Raw genomic sequence first — 16,478 nt, 5'->3', positions numbered from 1 at the left:
TTGCCTTGCACTGTGACGTGCTGCATGGCATTGCCTTGCACTGTCACAGTGCTGCGGGGCATTGCCTTGCACTGTCACGTGCTGCATGGCATTGCATTGCACTGTCACAGTGCTGCGGGGCATTGCATTGCACTGTCACATGCTGCACGACATTGCATTGCACTGTCACAGCGCTGCGGGGCATTGCCTTGCACTGTCACAGTGGTGCACGACATTGCATTGCACTGTCACAGCGCTGCAGGGCACTGCATTGCACTGTCACATGCTGCCTGGCATTGCCTTGCATTGCACTGCCCTGAGCAGTGAGAATGTGGAAACGAGCACTGGGGGAATCCATCCCTTTTGCTCAGCGTGCTTCCCTTTCCCTGGTTTCTTTCGGCCCAGGTTTGCAGCTCTCAGAGCTGGCCCAGCTCCCCTGGTCCCAGTGCTGACAGAGGGCAACTGGGACCCCACCAGTGACTGGCTGCCAGCCTGATGGAACCTCACTTACTGTAACCTTTTGGACACAACCCACCAGCCAATTGCTCATGGCTCCCATCTGCCAGTTGAAAACATGCTGCCAAGTGTCCCCGATCTCCAGTTCTTGTTCCAGCACTCCTGGCATCTCCCTTCTGTCAGCGCTTCCCCCAGCTGGCACCTCTGAGCAGCCCAGCCCAAATGCCCCAGGTTGGGCCACAAAGCCTTTGTGGAGTGCGTTTTTTATTGGAGCTCAGTCCTGCAGGGACTGGTGTCAGCAGCACCACTAGGCATGGGGTCCAACGGATGGAGGGAGAGGAAGGGCTGAGGTTCTCAGTGTTTGCATTTCCCCATTTGGCTTTGTTTTGGTGTAGATGGTGGCTGTGGGGAGGCCCTAAGAGGTTGGGTTGACCCCCAGCCCATGGGAAAAGATACAGAGAAGAGAGCAGCCAGCAGGAAGGAAAAAGAGAAAGGAGGAGAGAGGAGGTGAAGTGAGGTAACAGCCACATCCCCATAACGAACACGATGCATCCCTCTGTGACCTCAGCCGCGGGAACACGATTTAAAGGGCTTGGTTGGAAAAGCAAGCAGGAAATGAAGCAATGCTCGGAGATAAGATATCTTTGGATAAATAGCTGGAGGAGAAGGGTGCCCAAGGGGTGGGCCGTTATTTGCCAATATTTTTTCTTCCCATTGATAGTTGAAGAATAGTTGAGTTGGAAGGGACCCTTAAAGGCTGTCCATCCAACTCCCCTGCAATGGATGGAGTCACCCACAGCTCCATTGGGTGCTCAGAGCTCGGTCCAGCCTGAATGTCTCTCAGGGATGGGGCATCCACCACCACATGACTGTCCACCACCTCACCACCCAAATGATGCCAAGAGTGGAGCTGTGTTCAATGCAGGTGTCCCACTGGCCCCAAGCAGTGGGTGAACCCACACCATGGTCCTGGTGAGCACCACGTGGAGGCGCTGAGAGGCACTGAATAGGCTCAAATCACGACTCAAATCATAGGCTCAAATCCCAATCATGGCATGGAAGAAATGTCAGCGCCATTCTGTCCTGCCTGTGTCCAGGATCTTATGGAGAAGGCCTGGGGTCAGCACGGACCAATCTATCCCATGCTACACACTCTGCACTGTGGAACTGGAGTTCCTCTGAGCTGCTGGGCTCAGGGAGAGCCGAGCACACAGCCCACTGGTGATGGCACGTGGGAAGCAGGTCCTGCAGCAGGCACGGGCGGATGAGTGCTGCCTCATGGTGTTTTCCCCAGGAATGCTCAAAGAACTCAGTTCTAGGGGCAGATCCACATGGCTGCTGAACTCCCCAGTCCAGCCTTATGTAAACCATCCTGCAGGGCTGCCAGGAGCACTGGCACACCACGATGTGACATTCCCCATGCCTGCATTCCACCGCCGCCCTGCAGCTCCCCACACCTCGGCGCCATCCACCAGGAGATTTCTGCAAATATTAACATTTCTGGCTGCCGCTTGTTTGCCTGTTTATTCTGAGCTGTGCATGAAAGCCCTCTGATGTTCCACACACAGCACAAAGCAGCTTTCCCTCCCTGCCATGAGTTGTGCCTGAGTCCTTCAGCCAACCCCATGCCTGGCCCTCAGGTGATGCTCTTCAATGCTCCCCTGCTGTTTTTGGTGTTTCTGATCTCATGGATGAGAGGAAGGTCATCCTGAGCTCACCTTGCAAAATCGGCCGGACAGGCTTGGCTGCTCAAGGTGCTCAAGTGCTTTGTGGGTTATCACCCGTATTCCATGGCCAGCACACAGCAGCTGTGAGATCAGCTCCGCAGTCGCAGCACAGCCCCACATGGCCTTTCCCTGGCTGGTTCCAGGCTGTTTGCACCATCATTGCTTGCATTAAAGAGGACCACAGAGCCCAAGTCTACACAGCATCCCCAGATGTTACATATGAAAATCTTCAGATCATTCAGTGGAGATGGAGGGAACTCATTTACTGTCATGCAATCCTCTTAACCCAAGGGGTTTTTCGGTAGAAGAAGACCTCTCAGTGCAGCATTGCATGCAAAGCATGAGTGATTGGACACAAGCGTTTCCCTTGGCTTTGCTGACCCAGAAGGATGCAGGTGCCAGAGGCAGCCTGGCTGAAGCCAAGCCCAGAGCAGGTTTTCACCTTTGGGGTGTTCCCATCACGATCTTACCACGGGGAGGAATTGATCTATTTCAGAGCCCTTTGCTGCCCATTCAAAGGTCACCAGCTGATGTGTACACAGCGGGAGCAGTGCAGGTTCATCTTCCAGGGGAATAAGCCAGCGCTCCGCCTTGCGTGCCCTGCAAAGCCCTCCTTTCTCTCCCACCACCAGGGCTGGCCCTGCAAATGGTGTCACAAATGATGTTACCCTACGTGTCCCAGGAGGCTGTATGCCTCTCGCCCAGAGCAAATGTCACCCTGAAAGAGCAATGTTTTCCCCACGGGAAGCTGAGTGCCACAGGCTGCAGCAATTGGAAGTGCAAAGCCCGATGTCCCCATGCACCTGAAGTACTTCTAAAGCCTAGGGAGAAATACACCTCCTCTCTCCCCACCCCCAGAAGGATTTCCAAACAGATTTGCAAGCTCCAGACCTCTCGTGTCTGCTCCGAACTCCTCGGTGGAGGCAGAGGAAAAGCTGCTCGGTGCATAATGAATTGCAGGCACGCGCTCCCCTGAGCGGCTGTTTGGAAAGTGTCCCACGCTGCTCGTGCCAAGTGTGCTGGCCAGGGAAGCTCAGCGGTATTAGCGTGTCCCAGCTAATTAGGGCTGTGAGCTGTCCTTTTCATCGCCTGGAAGAGCTGAAAGGAGGACAAACGGAAAGCTCTGCCTTTATATGGCTTCGTGCACACTAGCACAGCCTGTGCATGCTCCGCTCGTGCCCTGGGGACACCGATGTCTCCCGGGGGGGCTCAGTGTCAGCCCCATCCTGAGGAACCAGACTTGCGAGTCACGTTTCTGGGGGACACGGAGCCAAGATGAGTCTTGGCCAAACGCCGGGGCTGGATCTGTCCTGCATGCCAGGGTCCCATTCTCACCGCACTGGGGTCCCCAGAGGAGAAGGAGAGATGCACACAAGGTCCAAAGGCTTTCAGACTTGCCACCAACCCATTCAGCACACATGGCATTTGGGAGTGACAGGCTGGCTGCAAATCTGTCACTTCATTGTGGTCCCACAGAAGGAGCAGCACCCAGCCTGGGAGGGCAAGCCCCTGGCAGTAGCACATGTGACATGGAGTGACATGGACCGCTAGGAAAGAAATCCCACAGACAGAAGGAGCACTTCAGGGCTGTCCTGGCAGGGCTGCCCCTGCTGCTCCTCCCTGCACACCCTGGTGTGGTGCATGTCACCACTGCTGTCACCTCTGGTCTCAGCAGGGAGCTGAGAGTCAGGCAGTGATTGCCCAAAGTCAGCTAGGAGTCCGCTGCAGACCCGGAATCACGCTCCCACCCCAGAACTCAGCCAGATTTCTGATTTATCTGGACGACGGCTTGTGTACAATGTATCATATTTTTGCAATCCCGGCTCTGAAGAGCTTATCTGACTGCAATTATCCTCTTCTGCAGAAGCTGTTTTCTAGCTGGCTCGGTACACAAACAACAAGCAACATCCCTCTAATAAATGAGGCGAGCTCTAAGCGCAGTGACTTGCAGAAACAGCAGCTGAAGGCACAGCAGGGCTGCTCAGTACCACGCTTTTCTGCCTGCACATGGGCTGGGAAGGGGTGGCTGTGCAGACCCTCCTCGGTGTCAGCCCCATGAGCCTTCTCTGTCTGCTCCCAGGAGCTGAAGCACGGTTTCTTCCTTAGGGCACAAACCCCACCAATTACTTTCCATGTGTTCTCCTCTTTCCTGGTTCCCTGACCCTCATCCTGTCGCCGTCCCTTCCTGTCCCAGAGCAGGGCAGAGTGGTTGCATCCCATGCTGCAGGTTGCTCTGGTATTTCAGCAAAACCTTATCCCCACTGCTGCTCCTCCACTAATTCCAGAGATGTTCAGAGGGGGACAAAAAGCAGTTACAAAATGAGAACCTGCTTTTAAATTCAGAGAGAGTGCAGACAGCTTTCTATCCTCCCTCCCACCTCTGAGCAGCTTTGTGGCTAATTTTGTTCCCAAATGCATTGCAGATTCCCAAATCCACTGCATCCGTGAACTCAAGGGCTCAAATGGAAAAGTGGATTTTGTGTAACCACAACATGCTGCTGCTTCTGAGGCTGTTCGGCAAACACAGGCTTGACACCACAGGAAGGAGCAGTGGAAATATTTTGGTTACGTGCAGGTGGGATTAAACAGATGCTTGAAAAATGAAAAGCTGCTTTTTTAAGTATGTCAGTGTTGCAGCTCCAGATGAAGCGGGTTGAACTGGAGCATCTGGAAGCCTTGGTAACAGATTTCTCAGCAATTTCTCCCCAGGAGCGATCAGATAATGTGCCTTTCATGACAGCAGCAGAGCTACAGAGTGCAGCTGGCTGCAAGGTGTGCAGAGTGAGGACCTGCCTGCTCACAGAGACACGACGCATCGTGGGCCGATGAAAAGCATCCCTCTGCTCTGCCCTATTTCTCGGCTTTTTGACATCATTTTCACTCTCCGGAGCACAGTGTTCATTGTTGAATTCTCAAATGACCATGTGAGCGGACCTGCCTTTGCCTAATCAAATCCTGTAGCTGCTGGGAAAGGCTGCTGGGGCTGCAGCAATGGTTTGAGCAATCTCGCTGTGCTCAAAAGGACATAAGGCTCCTGGGACACCCATATGTACAAACCCCGGGGTACGAGGCTGGAGGAATGCAGGCAGCAGTCCCAGCACCTCTCCTTGGGGTGATGGAGCCTCAGGGTCACGTAGGGGAGCATCCTCCATGGGTCACCAACAGCTCTCCTTGCCCACGCTCTGGCCCACCAAGCACTACTGCTGACAAAGCTGTCTGCATGGTTGGAGAGGTGATGCTTGGCTGCATGGTGGGTTTTGGTGTTAACCCCTCTGCTGAGACCGTGGGAGAGGACAAGGCTGGGGACTTACACTAATCCATGATTTAAGAGCTTGCCTTTGCTGTCATCCAGAAACTGCCACGTGCCAAAAATGACTGGAATGCATCCCATGGTCCTGATGAGGGCTCCCAGCTCCAGGCTGAGCAGTTTCTCTGCTGTCCATCAGCGCTTCTCACTTTGCTGCATCCCAGGGAAGGGAAGAGCAGGGAGCTGTAGCAAAGGACTCTGGGGAACAGACCAGAGAAATCTTTCGCTACAAGAGGAGGGAGAAGACAGTCTCTCACACATGCAGAAATCAGCCTCATGCTGCTGTGAGCCCCGGGGATGAGGAGAATCCGTCCACCAGGAACACAGGGTCCTCTCTGCCTTCCAGAGCAGCTCAGCAAAAACTCCTTGGGGGAGAAGACACAGAACTCCCAGGCAAGGACTGCTCAGGGCACAGCTGTGTTTGCCTGGGGAAGATGGGTGAGAAAGAGGAAGAAGGGGAATCGCAGGGACCTTTGCCTGAGTCTCGGGTAGAAGAGCCGCCTGCAGAGGGCCTTACTGTAGGACTGCTCTCAGTCTCCTTTTTCTGCTGAGCCACCGGAGCTTTTTCCTACCATATCATATCTTTTGTGGCATGAGAAGGCAGTTGAAATCCCTCCTTGTTTGTGTTCTCATAAAGAAAAGGAGAACAAATCCCAATATGTGCATAAGAAGCAAAACTCCCCCGATGACCTCGTGTTGTTACTGGGAGCTGAGGGGGCTGTTCTCCCTGCCATGCTCTGGGAACATCTCCTCGCCCAGGTGAAGTGACTCAAACACATTGTCCAAGTTGGAAATCCTGCACTGGAAACAAACCTGACTTCTCTTCAGAAAAGCAAGGTGGCAAGTTAGGGAGCCTTGTTCCTTCTGCTTCCCTGTGCTGGCTGCAGGGTGCTTTCCTGGGTTCCTGCAAGCTTGGATTCTGGAGATTTGGACATGCTGCTGCTTTGGGGCAGCGCTGAGCACCCTAAAACAAAAGCTCACTCTGGTGCCTAGCTCCACACAGAATCTGGCTCTCTGTTCTCACAGAACAGGAACAGACGTTGCCAAGGGGCTAAAACATCTCATCACCACCTTTACTGGTATCACAAAGTACAGAAGGGTTTGCTCGTAATGCTCCTGTAGGTGCTATGTGAGCACAGAGCAGAGGTGGCTGTGGGGTGGATGGCGAAGGCTCCCCTGGGCTGTGGGACCTGCAGACCCTCTGCTTGCCCACCCTGGGCTGTGACCCCAGCCCCGATCCCGCTCCCAGCCCTGCCACCGGGGAGCTGTGTGGTGGGGTGGATGGATGCTCACCCAGCTGGTGGCACAGCCCGATCCCAAAGCTGTCCCTGGAGAGGGAGCTGGATGTGGAGGAAAAGCTCCTGTCTCCTCGATGCAAGAAGCCCCTCAGTGGCTGAGCACTGTATAAACAGCAGCAGCAGGCTCCCTCCCCCTTTCCATTTCTGTTTGTTAAACACACGCTCCCTGCCTTTCTCTCATTCAGGAGCTAACACGGCATCCAGCTTCGTGAGACGGGGGGCTGTCAGTCATCCCTCTGAGGCAGCGGGGCACCGAGGCTTCCCCGGGTGATGGAGCACCCCGCAGCAGCCCCGATCCTTGCCTGACTTCCTCGCCGTTCTGAAGCCAGTTGCAGAAAAGTGCTTTCCACCTTCTGGCCACAGGTTGACTCCAGGAGAGAAGACGGGACGGGTCCCAGCCCGCGATGAGGTCGTAGTGCGAGGAGAGCTGTTCCGAACCAGGACACAGGTGGGTCGGGGAGGGGTGAGTTGGGGCCGGGTCTCAGCCGTGCTGCGTGGTTCAAGCGTCCCAGCAATCCAGGGATCGTGAGAGCTGAAAGAGACAGAAAGTGAATCAGAAATACTGCCAGGTGAGTTTTGAACAGTTCCCAAGCAGAAGCAGGAAGCCTGGGAAGTGGGATGCTGAGTGAGAGCGGAGCAATGGGCTGCAGAAACCAGGCAGGAACAGCTACCCAGTGCTGCTGAGATGCTGAGAACCCCCCCGCCCCCCTTTCCTGCACTCAGCTCCTCGTGGCTTTCTGCAAAGCTCTGCCAGCTTCCCAGCTGCTACTGGTGCTGCACATGCTGCTGGTGCTCAGCACTGCCCTCAGGGACAGAGAGGCACAGGGAGACAGAGGGCTGCAGGAAAGAAGTTGGCGCTTGCTTGCTTGATGCTCCGCTTGCATGTTGGTTGTGGAACAGAGTTTCTCCTGGTCCTCTTGTAGTATTTGTTTCACCAGAAAACTGAGTTTCTGGTCTGTCCCAAAGCAGGACAGCTGCTTTGCTCCCTGGCTGTTCTGTTAGTGGGATTGCTGTCTCCCTCTCCTCCCCTTGTCTCATCTGTCCCAGACTCCCAAACTTTCCTGAAGGCTGCAGACCCCCCAGGGCAGCTGGGTTCGTTCTGCAGGCCTTTCTCTTCCCTCTGTAGCCTTCATGAGGTGCACAGCCCCATCATGTTGTCACGCTGTGCTATCTCAGGACAGCATTGCCCTGTTCCCACAGCATGTCCTGCAGCACTGTGTCCCCTTCTGCCATAATGCTGTAGTAGGGCAATTACCCCTTCGCTGGAGATGGAGGGGCCCAGGATAATTTCTACCTGCACTTCAGCTTCAAGATATAATTCCGGAGCTGCTTCTTGCCCTCAAACCAGCACATCACACACAGAGGGTGAAGCCCCCTCCCCTCCATCACTCGCAGATTGTATTTTCGTGCAACTCTTCTCATCTCTTTTTGGCCACTCTAGTTATCCCAAGAGATGCTGCCTCCTCCCTGGTGGTGAGTACAGGAGACTGGAGGGAACCTGAGCTACGTTCCCAGCCTGATGTTGACTCTCTGTGTGGCCTCAGGCAGGCTGGTTAACTTCTTCTAACCATCCCATTTTATTGTGTTTTCTTCCCTTATATGCTGTGCTGAAGCACGGGCAGAAGAGGGCTTCACCAGCTGCTAAGATGGGGATGAGATGAATGCTCCAAAGCAGGCTGCTAGAGATGAGGGGGTTTGATGGAGCTGAGCTGCTTTGGAGAAAGGACACAGCATGGAACAAACCCGTGTGCCAAGCCATAAAACATCCATCAGCCTCAGCCCTCATGCTCCAGTGCTGCCATAGAAAGAGATTCGTGGCTGTCATCAGCCAGGTTGGGAGCAGAAAGCAGGGGATGCCTGAGTGCCTCCACTCCCCCTTCCCAGTCAAGGACAGCCATGACAGGATCATGATTCCTGGCCGTGCTCTGAGCCATTTTTGTCCCTGCCTCCCTCTTTTCTGTGCCCTTTATTCCCACGCAGCATGCCTGCTTGTGACCCAGTCTTGCTGCTGGGGAGAGAAAAAGAGATTTCCATCATCCAGCTCTGGCTTCGTTGGTATTTCTGCCTCCTTCTGGCCTTGCTTTGCTGCTTTTCTCTCCCAAAAATAGTTGGCTTTCAGCTCCAAGGATTTTTCCATCTTGCCTGGCAGGCCTGCTGGGCACGGGCAGCAGCATACACATATGCCAGCACTTCCATTACTCACTAGAACAGACCATGGTCCACTCCAGCAGCATCCCTGCAACCTCCAGGCTGCCCCTGGAGGAGGAACACTTATTATTACCATTTTGCCTCTTAATTAAAATGCCTTAATTGATTTTTAATAGCTCCCCTTCAGGAAAAAAAAAAAATATCAAAAAACACAAAGCAAAGCAAATCAAATAATAGCTCCATTAAGGCTGTTTTGTTAGGAACCGAAACAGCTCCAATAACCCTGATGTTCCTGGCTCCTCGCTGATGGGGGGCGGCTGCCAGTCTGCAGCGAAAGGAAACAGCCCCAGATGTGGTAATGGAATGCAGCAGTGTGCTGGTGGTGAGATGGGAAGGAGGGAAGGGAACGTGTGCTGGTGTCACGCCAGGATGTGGGCACTACAGGTAAATGGGACAGGCAAAAAAAAAGAGGTAACAAGTGGCAGTGATAAAGCGAGGCTAAACAGCCTGGGAAGTGTACAAACCTAACAGGGAAAGTGCAGCCCCCAGCAACATGTCCAGCACTGCTGTTCCCCCGCCGGCCCTGTGGCCCCTCACCGCACTCCTGCCCACTGGGCGGCAGCTTTGTGTTCTCCATTACCGCGGCAGCTGAGCCAGCAGATTCATTTGGAGGAATGGGTGGCATAAAGCAGCCAGCTGTGGAGTTCGATAGGCAAGCCAAAGGGTGTGGAGAGGGCAGAAGAAAGCTGGTGTGCAGGCAGGGCAGCTTCCAGGAGCAGCCTTGCAGCACCTGGCTGGTAGTGTTCCCATCACACAGGGGCAGCTCATTCCTCAGAGGGTTGAGGTGAGCAGGGGGCTGCCCCAATTCCCACCTTCATTTAAACCTCATGTCACCCTCCCTCCATGGCAGAGCATTGTCTTCTTCCGTCGCCAGGTCACAGAAAGCACAGTGCTCTGCAAACAGCCCAGTTTGGGCAGGGCAACGATTTTTGCTCCCTTGGTGGAAATAAGGGAAGGTAGGGGTGTTGGGAACCATAACACCCCTCCCCTCACACACCAGCAGCACTTCAGAGACACAGGGGCTGGGAAGGAGCTAATGACAGAGCTGGCTTTCCTCCTGCTGCATTTGGACTGCACAAAAGCCCCTCTGTGCCAACACTCGGCCGTTCCGATGGCACCAAACACCAACCGCAGGTTCCTGGCTGAGTCACTTCTGGCTCACTGGCCAAGGCCTTCACTCCTAGAGCCAGAGTCTCACAGACATTTGTGCATGGCATGGGGAGAGGCTCGCTGACGCCGGGGCTTTGGCTCTCAGCAGCAGCTCTGCTGGATGCTTGTTCACAGCTCCGGCTGTTTGCCTGTGCGCGGCTCTGCGGCACGTGCGCTTCCCAGCAGGAGCTCTGCAATGCCAGCCACTGCCTGGGGATGCTCAGGTGATGGCACCCGTGGTGGGAGCAGCATGGGATGCTCCTGAGATCAGAGGAGGACGGATATTGCCATCTGAAGATGACCAAGAGGTCCCACGTTTTTGCTTTGTTTAAATCAGCTCCCAGTTTTGCAAAGCCCAGCCTGAAGGAGCAGTGAGGCAGCTTGCAGAAAGGCTTTATGAGCAGGTCTTCTCAGGACCTACAGTCTCATCCTGGTTGACTTTATGCATTGTACAACTAAAAAACAGAATCCCAGAAACTCATGGAAAGCAGCATGAGCCCTGATTTCCTTGGGGAACTGGCTTTCATCTAACTAATGGGGTAAGTGGGAAGGCACGAGGGTGTCACCGCCCGGAACGCTGTGTAGGACACATTCATTAAGTCTCTTGCAGATGCTCTGTTGTCTCCCTTGCTCTCACTTCTGCTGTGTCTGTGTTCCAGACCTCCTCCTCCCATCCAAGGGTGCCAAGCCAGGCATGGGACTGCTGCAGGGAGCCAACAGCACCCTCATCATGGAGAAGCTAGCAGTAGATGAGAAGCTGCCACAGGGCTGGCACACTAAGGACTTCGTCACTCCCAGCCTGGATCTCTCTGGGTCCCACAGTGTCATGATGGACAGCACCAAGATCCCAGGGGTCCAGGTAGTCCTGATTGCTGCCTACTCCCTCATCATCCTCCTGGGGTTCATTGGCAACTCTTTGGTCATCTACATCATAGTGAAGTACAAAACCATGAGGACTGTGACCAACCTCTTCATAGCTAACCTGGCCCTGGCAGATCTGATGGTGGACACCCTCTGTCTGCCTTTCACCCTAGTGTACACGCTGCTGGATGAGTGGAAGTTCGGAGCTGTTCTTTGCCATCTGGTCCCTTATGCTCAAGCTCTGAGCGTTCACGTGTCCACTCTCACCCTGACTGTGATTGCCCTGGATAGGTACAGATGTATTGTGTTCCACCTGGACAGCAGGATCTCCAGGAGGCTCAGCTTCACCATCATAGCCATCATGTGGCTGGCTGCAGCCATCCTAGCAGGTCCTCTGGCCATCTTCAGAGAGTTCCGCTACGAGGAAATCCCATCTATCAACCTCAAAATGGCTGTCTGCTCCGAAAAATGGCCTTCTGGTAATAACAGAGATGCCACTATCTACAGCCTGTCCATGCTCCTCCTGCAGTACGTTTTTCCTCTTGCAGTTATTTGTTATGCTTATACCAGGATCTGGTTCAAGCTGAAAAACCATGTCAGTCCCACATCTCGGAATGAAAACCAGTGCAGGAGGAGGAAGACCACCAAAATGCTGGTGATGGTAGTTGTGGTCTTTGCAGTCTGTTGGCTACCCTTCCACATATTCCAGCTTGCCATTGATCTTGATCTGGTTCTTATCTTCCATGAATACAAACTGCTGTACACTGTCTTCCACGTGGGAGCCATGTGCTCTACGTTTGTCAACCCCCTGCTCTACGGATGGATGAACAAGAACTATCGGAATGGCTTCCTCATGTTCTTCCGCTGCCAGAACAAGCCAGAAAGCATCCACACCGAAGGCTCAGTGAGAGGGAGGTCGTACATCTTCAGGGCCAGCACCCTAAATGGGAGCATCAGGCACGCTGCTGGCAACGGACCCACAGAGGTTTAGGGATGGGGTGTCCACCTCCAGAACTGAGGCTGACTGAGCGGAGACATTCTTGGTGAATGCCTTTTTTGGGAAACATTATGTAGCTACTGCAGCCGCATAGAAATACCTTTTGTATCTCTCAGTACAATAAATCTGGTGTATTTCTCTCTGACCACACAAGTGAATTTTTCCTTTCTCCGTGATGCATGCAGAATCATCAAAAATCATGGAAGGGGCTTCCACTTAGCCAGCTAAACATGCCCTCTCAGGCATTTCCATGTGCCAAATTGGATTGTTCAATCTTTTACCTCCCAACACACAACACATCAACAGAGAACCAATACTGTGTGTGCTTGTTTGCCCGTACTGCCCCTACCAAAAGCACGATGGACCTACCTTTAGCTAATGCATGCAAGGGGAAGGAGACTTGGGAGCACAGCTGGTCATTCTATTGCTCCACGGGCCGTGGCAGAGGAGCAGGTCTGTTGAAGCCACTCACTCTGTTATTCTTGCACAGTGCTGGCATGAATCTGAGCATTCACAGCTCAGAGGAGGAGCTCTTGTCCCCAGAAGGCCCAGCAGATGACACTGCTCATCACAGCTTCTTTTACAGATACCGAAGCAGGGCTTCAGGGACACCTCTGGCGTGACAATTCGTGACACACAAGCTACCTTTCATCAGCCAGGGAGCTTGCAAGCCAACGCTTTGGATTTAGCAAAGTGAAACTGAGCTGGGCTACTGGCCAGGCACTTTTCTCCAGCCCCTGAGATGTAGCTCCTGCCATGCAGTATCGATTAGTGCTGGATTGACCAGAGAGGTAAAACTGTCAGTGACACCATCCTCCAAAACGCTCAGAGGGTTTTAAAGCTGTTCTCATAGTGGGGTTGGAGGTAGTACAGGTCTGTACACGGGTGCTTCCGTTTGGAAGTGACCCACTTGCATGTTTGTTACACAGGGGATGTCCTCCGTGCACGGACACAAAGGAAGAAGTATTCTTTCAAACCAAACTTCATGTTCTCTCCCCCGAGGCTCTGTCAGCTGGTAACATATTTTTAGCTCTGCCATCAAAGGAAGCTTGATTGCTGCTGTGATCTCAGCAGCTTGTCATTGGTGCTGTCTCCAAAGTCAGCGTGCATCAGATTGGAAAGTAACTCCCAGATGCAGGAGAGGGACTCAACAGACTTCCTCATTACAGACAAAAAGAAAAGAAAAACTTTGATTTTAGGCCTTTAGAGGAGCAAGGATCAGTGGTAAGAGCACTGAGAGCACCAGCCTGGGTCAGCTGTGGGGCTGTCACACTGGAGTCCTCGAGAGGTAACCCCCAGTGGATTTGCATGCAACCTCCTGCTCTGCCTACCCCCAGGCTGACCTGCCCCCAGCCCTTGCTCTCTGCATTGGCTCCTGGCTGTTATGCTGATGAATTTAATCTCTCTGCTATTTCTGCCCTCTGACCTCCTCCTCCGCTTTCCTAAATAGGTACAAGAAAGCAACCTCTGCTTCCTTCCAGGGAGACGCCATCCTGGCAGGAAGAGGAGGATATTCTCCTCCACAGCACTGGTAAATTCCATCCCTACCTCGTGAACCAGTCGTTTCTCCAACCCAAGGAACTCTCCCTGTGTTTCCATCAAACTCCAAGGCACAAGGAAATGTTTATTTTTCAAAAGCAGCTTAAATGGGTGGAAAGAATTCAACTATTACCAATAAACACTTCAGAAAGTGATTTACCATGCCATGATAGATGTCAGAACAAAGCAGCACAGCAGTACAAGCCTGGAAGCCCATCGTGCTGCCAGATGAGATGGATGAGGAGCTAAGCTGCTCCTCCAGGGCTTTGCCAAAGGTTTTGTCCTGTGACACCACATACAGAACCTGACCACAGAGCAGGGCAGATAATGACATTATGAATGGCTGTTTAATTTTGAGCCTGGGCTTTTAAACTAAATATGGATAAATAAGTAAATAGATCCCAGCTCTTCTCAAATAAATACTGGCGATGGCATTTATAGAGCAGAGGGAGAAAACTGAGAAGGAGAAACTATTTACTTGAGTGTAACAGCAAAGTTCCGTTTGCTTTATTTAATGCACTCAGGCAGCTTTACTAATGGATTTCTGCCTACGAGCTTGCTGTTCCTTCCCTGCTATTTGGAAAAGTTACATCCTTGCATATCCAGGCAGGGAAATAGCTCTCAGCTGTGTACGCATCCCTGCGGAAAGCTGCAGTGCCCCTGGTGATGGGAAGCAGCCTTGCGCCGGCTGCCAAACAGAAGAGAAGGCAGAGGCCAAGGGAGCAAGACTTCTTTGCAAAGCCTGTTTGGAGTAAATCAGTACCCCACAGGCTGTCACGGTTGCCTCTGACCACTCCGTGCAGCGATCGCTCATGTGCCAGAAGAACACAAGAGCTGGGACGTGGCACCATCTTCATTTAAAAAAGCAGTGCAGGCACCTGTTCCTCCTTACAGGCTGCTGAGGAGCTCTCAGAAGTCTCAGAGCCTCGCATCAAATTGCAGGCTTGACAAAGCAGAACAGAAGCTGTGCTTGAGGCTCTCTGAGCACTGGAATTTCCACCTCTGCAACACATAGTTTGCTCTGATAATTCCTTCCCCTTTGATTTCCCAGGTAGCTGTGTCTATAACAAGCTCACGCTCACACAGAGAGCAAAGGTTTGGGGCTTTTATTTTCCCTTGTCTGGAAGCAATACATGCAGCAGGCATTTAGATCAATGCAGGGTGAGCGGGGTTCTTTGCTCAGGGCTCTGCTGGAATCAAAGCCACTCCTGTGTGTCCCCATGCTTCATCCTGCTATTGTAAAGGCCAGCTCCATCCTCACGGCTCTCTGCCATGCAGGAATGTGTGCCCTCTCCCATTACCCACGGCAGCCCAGTGTCGAATGGCACATGTTTTATTCAACATGCCCCCAGATGTACCTGCAGAAGCATTGCTCCGAACCTTCCACAAAGGCTCTGCAGGATCTGTGTGAAGAAGCAGCTCCTCTAACGTGTGCTAATAAAAGAGAGGCTGAAGTGCCATTCTGCAGAAGGAGGTCACAGGCAGCTCAGCCGTTTCCCCTGATATCAGGTGTTAATCTTATCATTTCTACAGCAAACTGTCTGAAGCCAAATTAGCCCTTTGTTTGGGCAGGAGCCATAGAGTTGGTGCTGCCTTTGCATGCTTTTGTTTCTCAGCTCCGTTATTGTGTGATTTCATCCAGGCTCCGAATGTGCTGGGTTTGAAATAAAGCCTCAGAATCAGCTTATGTGGTGAAAAATCAGAAATCACTGCAGTAAACCAGAAAAGGAAAGGACTGCGTGTTCAAATGTCTGATTGGAATTTGGTCCTTTGCATTTGGAAAACAAAACCAAACGTAACAAGAAAAGCTCTGTCTTCCTTTCAGTCTTCCCTTATCTAGCTTGAGATTCTTCAAGTGCCAAAAATAATACTGCACACTATTGCCAGAACATTTATCTTCACGTTGAGCTCATTTCAGCCAAGGGATTTGTTCAGGAGGGGCTGAGAGGGAAGGGCAGGTTTGTAAAGTCATAGTTATCTGTGGTCTCATTTTGCAAGTTAGAAGACAAATCCAAAGAAGACAAAGTCACTCACATGCCAGTGGAGGTACCAATTTATCTTCTGTTTCATTTTCTATCCAGACATCCCAACACCCTCTGCTGAAGTGCTATATGAATATGGGGCTGAAGAAGGCTGTGGGAGAAAAGCGTTTTTCCACTGCTAATAGCAATACCTTAGTGTCTCTCATGATCTACTGCCAGCAGAAAACGCCTTTTCTGGTTTACGTTCTTTTTAGTGTAATATAAAAGGAACAGTTCCTCATGTTGCTCACAGGAGGAGATCTTCATTAGTTCAGTCCTCTCCAGTGCGGCAGCAAAGACCGGGAACATTAGAGGAGGAAACCTTTTGTTTATAACCAGCTTATTGAAGTGCATGAACATGGAGCCGTTCCCACGTCATTCTGCTGTGTCATTCACTTTGACAATGTGCCACAAACTCTGATACTGTTTGCATCCAGGATATGTCCAAGGTGCTTCTCCTTGCTGCTGCGTGGGAGGAAGAGGGCCAAAGGGCCAAAGAAAGAGATTTCAAGACATTAAGAAGAGGACGTGCCCCTGGATGGAATTTGAAGGTGGCTCATACTCCTAGCAACCACTATGGTTGTATCAGAGATCTTAGAGGGAATCCTTTGTCTGGACCATTGGGCATCCATCGCTAGGCTTTTCATTCACCGACTGATCGTAGAGTTCTGTTACAATTGGAAAGATTAACACCATGGAAGGGCAATACAGGAGAGTAACACCAAAGGGACCAACGTGGATAGGATGGCATTTCAAAGGAAAAGTAAAGGTGCTCACCCATCTCTGAAGATCTTAGCTTACAGGACAGACTCCACAAGGGAGATCTTTCCCCAGTGGCTGTCAGACCTTAAATGAGGTCTGAGAGAGGTGCAGCCAGGCTCCACCCCTTCCAATTGCACACCTGAATTGCTTTCACCTGTGCTCCCAGGCTGACCT

At 52.3% G+C, this 16,478-nt stretch overlaps 1 pseudogene across 1 annotated transcript; it reads left to right on the top strand.

Moving 5' to 3' along the window:
- Window positions 1-10,818: 10,818 nt before the first annotated feature.
- LOC306951670 (neuropeptide Y receptor type 2 pseudogene) lies at window positions 10,819-11,976 on the top strand (annotated as a pseudogene). Its single transcript has one exon. The product of its transcript is annotated as a neuropeptide Y receptor type 2 pseudogene (transcript).
- The last annotated feature ends 4,502 nt before the right edge of the window (window positions 11,977-16,478 follow it).

Source organism: Tetrao urogallus (assembly GCF_951394365.1).
Source record: "Tetrao urogallus genome assembly, chromosome: 14".
Taxonomy (NCBI): Eukaryota; Metazoa; Chordata; class Aves; order Galliformes; family Phasianidae; genus Tetrao; species Tetrao urogallus.
This window is presented reverse-complemented; position numbering and strand designations above follow the sequence as displayed.